Source organism: Pleurodeles waltl, chromosome 5, assembly GCF_031143425.1.
Source record: "Pleurodeles waltl isolate 20211129_DDA chromosome 5, aPleWal1.hap1.20221129, whole genome shotgun sequence".
In the NCBI taxonomy this organism is placed as follows: Eukaryota; Metazoa; Chordata; class Amphibia; order Caudata; family Salamandridae; genus Pleurodeles; species Pleurodeles waltl.
Genome location: NC_090444.1, coordinates 577,120,500 through 577,126,499, shown reverse-complemented (window position 1 = coordinate 577,126,499; position 6,000 = coordinate 577,120,500). Strand labels below are relative to the sequence as shown.

Here is a 6,000-nt window from a genome sequence, read left to right as displayed (position 1 = left end):
CATTTTTCTATGGAAGGTTAATAATTGGGGTTCAAACGACTTTAAGCCCATACTTCAACATGGCTGCCGACTTCGGAAGCTTTAGCAGTGCGTTTCTTTCTTGTACTTTCTCTATGTTCACTGCCAAATACACATCTGTTATCCCTATTTCTAAGACTTAGGTAGATGACGTACTTGGCAGGGGGTGGGCTTCGCCCGTTACCACAGCCACCAAGAACATATGTAGATTGACAGAATGGGTAGCAAATAGCGGCACTCCCCTTTCTTGTACTCTGCCCTGCCATCGTTTATACGAAGGGGGGTAAAAACTACAGGGGGGCGGGACCGTTTTTGGAGGGAGCGTACGAGACTCGAACGCGAGCGACAATCTGTAGGGCCAATTGCCATGCAGGGGGCGTGCGTCCTAACCGCAGTCCACCAATGGATGCTGGCGAGGGGTGTGGCCCTGGTTCCAAACGCTCGGCGGCGCCATGGGCTGAAAACTAAACCGAGATGGAATCTCCCAGTCTGAACCGGTTTCAGCCGGTTCCTAGTTTGTAGCATTAGGAGGGGAAGCAGCGCCTCCCGCACTCCCCCCAGTGCCCCACCGCTTGTAACGCAGCGCAACACCCGCTAACAGGCCCAGTTAAACAACATCCAATCTAAGAGAAGCACCGTAACTGAGAGAAACACGCCGCCCAACCTCACACAATCCGAGCCCGCCGCATACCACGCCCGGATAGGAGAGGCACAGCCTCCGCTTAGAGACCGCGCCGGAACCACTGCCGCTGGTAAGAACCCACCAGTGTGAGTGAAGAGGTGGGTGCAGTCTCTGGAGCTTGAGGAGTGTGTCGGAAACTTGGCAGGCAGTGCCTGGTCAGATGGCTAAGGGGGAGCCTTGGGTGCCTGATAAGGGATGTGTAGTAGCGTCACATTGGTAGGTCTTGTTTTTGAATGGAAGACACGCGGGAGGTTTGACAGTTGTCAGTGTTGAGTGTTGCTTTGGAGTTCCTTTGGTAGTATTTTTAGGCGGTGAAGTGCTGGTGTCAGCGTGTCCCTGCAGGTGCTGTGAGGTTAGCGTTGATTTTAAGGTGCCCGGTTAGGCAGGGACGGAGAAGAGGATGAGTTGTGTAGTGGAAATTTCCAGAAGTGGACGAGTGTGTTGGTGCAGGGCGTCACGTGCCTGGAGGGGCGGGGCCATGCGCACGGGGAGGGCGGTATCGCGGCCCTGACGGCGCGAGATGCCAATGCTGCGCGGTAATGTGCTCTTGCACCCTCTTGGTTGCTGTCACGCCCCCTCAGGCATCGTGGATTTTGCGGCACCGCTAAACAGGAAATCCCTTCAACTCTGAACTTTACTCCCACAAGTGCTGTGCGAGTGTGGGGGGTGGGGCCGGGGGCGGCGAACACATGTTGAAAACTTAAGCACTGCGCGGCTGTCTCTGCTTGTCGTGCAGCAAATGCTCGTACTACTGTTGTTTCAGTTCTTGGACCGTCCTCTGGGCTTTGTTGCTATCTCTGTATGCGTACGTTGATTTCTGGATTTGTAAACGAGACCGATCCTTAGTCGTAAGCAAGAACTGGTGAATAAAGCATTCGTTTATTTAGTTGCACAAAAGTAGGCACCGCTAGATATTTTTTATGCGGGCTCTAGAGGCATTGGACGCTGGAACTTACGGCCTTCGTGCAAGTAATGTCTGCTACTTCGAGGTAACTAGGCTTTCCTGGAGTTTGATGCACTGATTCTAGAACCTAGGTGATGGTTTTTTTTTGACAGAATTTCGCAAGTCTTATGCGACACCTGTTTCTCCAGGTAAATCCTAGTTTAATTTGGCATAATTATTTTTTCTCTTCCAGTTCTTTTAATAAGTAACTTAGGGCCAGATGTACGAAAGGATTTTACCCATTCTGTGTCTATGGGAAAAAGCTTTCGTACATATGGCCCTTAGAGAATTAAAAATAACCCAGTCACAACCATAGTTTATAAATGGTGTTGATTGCCCCCTGTCGGCTGATACGCCAGTTGTTCGGTCCCTGTGCTTGTGTGTGCTGACGACATTGTCCTAATGTCGAGCTTTGATAGCTTTCCATTCATCAGGATCAGGAGACCACTACCGATTCTTTAGAAGTGAATGCGCATACACGTGGCAAAACTGGTCACAGAAGAATAATTCATGAAATAAGATTCCCACTACACACCTTTTGTGGAAGTGTTCGGTGACTGCTTCGCTCTGTCAGACATTGTCTTTGAGTGCACTCTGGTGATGAGCGTTTCTCCTCTGAGAAGTATCTCCAGTAACTTAAAGGCTCCTCTTAAGTTGTATGAGCCCACCTACAGTGTGTATTCATTGTTGCTCGTTCATGCTAATAATGGAAGAGCGTTATCTTGCCACACTGTTTATACTGAACATGTGGTTCACGAGTTTCTGTATGCTTACGAATATAAATAATTCTTTATGCATACTATGAGGTATCCACTAAGCATCCGTTAAAGAGCAGTGACTGTTGCAGCAGATTCTAGCATACATGCTCTTAATGCATTTTCTTATGTTTTTAGTATAGCAAATCAAATTTGCCATCACCGAATAAGACAATAAATCAGTGCCCCAAGATGTTAAGTCTGCCCTTTCAACATTGTGTGGTTTTTACACTTTAAAGCAATACCTTAGTTAAAAAAAATGTTTTTCATTTTTGAATTTTTTGTTCATCAGAGAGGTAATTTAGCTTGGGTGGACATTGCTAATCCAGGCTTCAATGTGTTCTCTAAATGATGGAGTTATGAAACTTTTCAAACACTCAACCCCCAGTAACAGGCCTGGGTTTAACCCATTGTTACTTTGCTCACCACTTCACCCCAGTTTGGACCCAGCCATGCAGATCAGTCTTGACCTGCTTCCCCTGCGAACAGTCTAGCATGAATTGCCAAGCCAGCTCCTCCTTGGTCCGGAAATAAGTATCCTGGGACCGGTTTATGGGTATCACCCCATATCAGCCAGGCTAGCTTGAATGCAGCGGCACAGTGAGCAAGGGACCCACGTCTGGGCATACTTTTACCACTAGCAGCGCACATAGGAAAATCAAAATAAATTGATAGGTGGAATGTTAAATGTTTCCAGACACTCACCCCTAGTCACAGATCTGGGTTTAATCCACTGCTGTTGTGCTTGTCACCCCATTTTGGACTCAGCCATATGCATATCAGTCTTGACCCTGAACCCCCTGAGAACAGTCCATCCCATACTGCCATCCCAGGTCCCACATGGACCAGAAACAAGGATCCTGGGACCGGTTTCACAGTATCCATCATTCAGACTAGCTTGAATCCAGTGGCGCGACACAATGGATTTAACCCGGATCTGTGAGACGGGCAAGTGTCTGAAAAGTTAAGTCCATAGTAAAAGGTACCAGTGTTACCAAGGGCCCTGTGACTAGGGAGGGTCCCTAAAGGCTGCAGCATGTTGTGCCACCCTAAGAGACCCCTCGCCTAAACACATGCACACTGCCATTGCAGATTGTGTATGTTGGTGGTGAGAAAAGGGCCAAGTCAACATGGCACCACCCCTCAGAGTGCCATGCCCACAAAACACTGCTTGTGGCATAGGTAAGTCACCTCTCTAGCCGGCCTTCCTCCCCTACGGTAGGGTGCACTATACCTACAGGTAAGGGCATAGCTGCAGGAACAATATGCCCCTACAGTGTGAGTCCATTCTTAGACATTGTAAGTACAGTGTGGCCATATTGAGTATATGGTATGGGAGATTGTCATTGCGAATGCCACACTTCTATAATGGCTTCACTGAATACTGGGAAGTTTGGTATCAAACTTCTCACCACAATAAACCCACACTGATGCCAGTGTCAGATTTATTCTAAAAAGCACACAGAGGGCATCTTAGATATGCCTGCTGTATTTTAGCCAATCTTCTAGTGTAGGACTGGCTGCTCTGTGCCAGCCTGCCACTAGCAGACAAGTTTCTAACCCCATGGGTTGAGGGCATTTGTGCTCTCTGAGGCCAGAAACAAAGCCTGCTCTGGGCGGAGGTAGAAGCATGATATATATATATTTTTAAAATAATAAATACATCACATTTTCTACAGTAAAATTATCCGAATGCTTCTTGTAGGAAAGTGTCATCTTTCTGGCATAGTCACATTCACTTTTTGCCTGATGTCAGTGTGATAGCACTATAGTTCACTGGGATCCTGCTAAGCCGGACCCTCGTGACTGTGCTCTCTCACCTAAATTTAGTTGGTTACTTTTCACCCCCTACAGTTGGCATACTGGTGCACCCAAGTAAGCCCCTAGTAAGTGATACCTAGATACCCATGGAATTGGTACTCCAGGGGTCCTCTGTGGACTGCAGCGTGTATTATGCCACCCATAGGAGCACATGCAAACTGTAACTGTAGGCCTGCCATTGCAGCCTGCGTGAAAGTTCATTGCCAAACCTTATCACTGCACTTGGACCCTATGTCACCCCTGTGTCAGGCCCTTGAGCCCAAGGACAGGGTGCATCTCTCCAAGTGTGAGGTTACCCCTGCATGAGAAGGGTATCCCTACAGACCCCAGGCCAATTCCTGGACTCTTAAGGGCGAGGAAGCCATCTTACAGTATTTAGTGGACACTGGTCAAAATGAGTGGTCCAGTTACATAATGGCTACTCAGAACCTAGGCATATCTGATATCAAACATGTTGGAATCATGCAACTACACAGATTCCAGTGTTAGCTGCATGATACCATGTAATCTGGGGGTTCCCCCAGGTTCGGCCTTTGCAGCCTTATGGGGTCTCGCTACCAGCCCATGCTGCTGCTGACCCCAGGCACTTTTTTTTTGTCCTGCTGCTGGTGAGACTGGCTCAGGCCGGAGGAACAGAACAAAGGATTTCCGGCAAGGTAGAGGAATGACCTTCTCTCCCTGTGTAATAGGTGTCTATGGGCTGGGGTGGAGTGGCCTCAGAGCATCACCAGACTCCTTTGAAGGTCACATTTTGTGCCTTTCTTCAGGAACCCATGGTTTACCGCTCTGGCGCGTAACCACAGAAAGGACAGGGGAGTGACTGACCCCCTGTCCAGCTTCTCCCCTGTGGAGATGCACAGAGCTCTGCCAGGTGGCTGCTTGATACTGCCATCTTGTAAATAAGATGTGCAGAGGCCCCTGGGAGCACCTGAATTGTTAGGCCTGGTAGGTAACGTCCCTGACCCCCCTATGATAGGTGGGTCACTGCAGAGAGCGACCAGCCCTTTTTTAGAGTTAACAGCTCCTTTTGCGGGTGTGTCCTCAGATCCGATAAGCAAGACTCTACAAGGAACTCTCTGCAAGACATATGCTCCTGACCTCTGGAACGGAACAAGTCTGCTTCTGGTGGGAAGGCTCCCATTGCAACATTGTTTCTCTGGATCCTGCAAGAATTCTGCAACATCCAAGGTGGTGCAGCCTCCAGGGTCACAAAACCTGTTTGCCCCAGGAAGCACAATGGAATCATCCTTGAAGTGAAAGAATCACCCCACCCCCTGCAATCGCAGGCACCTCAAGGCAACTTCGACCTGTTGGTGGGGTTTGCTGTCCCTGGAGATCCAAAGACTGTGCTTCACAGGTGCTGAGTCTGTGGCATCCTCTCTGTGCTGGTTGTCTTCTGTCCAGGTTGGGAGACTGTAGCCCCTTGCTCCTGCCACTGGACTGGCACCCCTGTGCACCGCAACTGTTGCACTTGCAAAGGCTTGTTGACTCTTCCTTCAGGAATTCTTCAGGGTCCAAGAAACCATGGCCTTCAGCACTCTGCAAACAGAAGATCAGCTCCTGTCCTGCAACGTGAGACTTCTATTTTGCTAGGCTGATAAGGTCTCTTCGTGACTCCCTATGTCTGGCGCCTGAGGTAGTCTTCTGGACCTTGCTGGTCCCCAAAACTTTGCAAACTCCCCTTCTGCTTCTGATTGCACTTGTCAGTGCTTGGTGGTGACCTGGCTGGTAGGCACATAGGCGACTCCTGGGATATTCTGCAATTCCTGGACCACGCAGTT

At 49.1% G+C, this 6,000-nt stretch overlaps 1 protein-coding gene across 2 annotated transcripts in view; it reads left to right on the top strand.

Moving 5' to 3' along the window:
* The first annotated feature begins 477 nt into the window (after window positions 1–477).
* The window catches only part of XPO1 (exportin 1), a 717,353-nt gene continuing 711,830 nt past the window's right edge, over window positions 478–6,000 (top strand). Inside the window, exon 1 of one of the 2 annotated variants that reach the window (XM_069234402.1) lies at window positions 478–770. The gene's annotated coding sequence lies outside the window, so the exon portion shown is untranslated. Of the gene's footprint in view, window positions 799–6,000 lie in introns of both variants that reach the window. The other variant, XM_069234401.1, reaches the window with a different exon arrangement.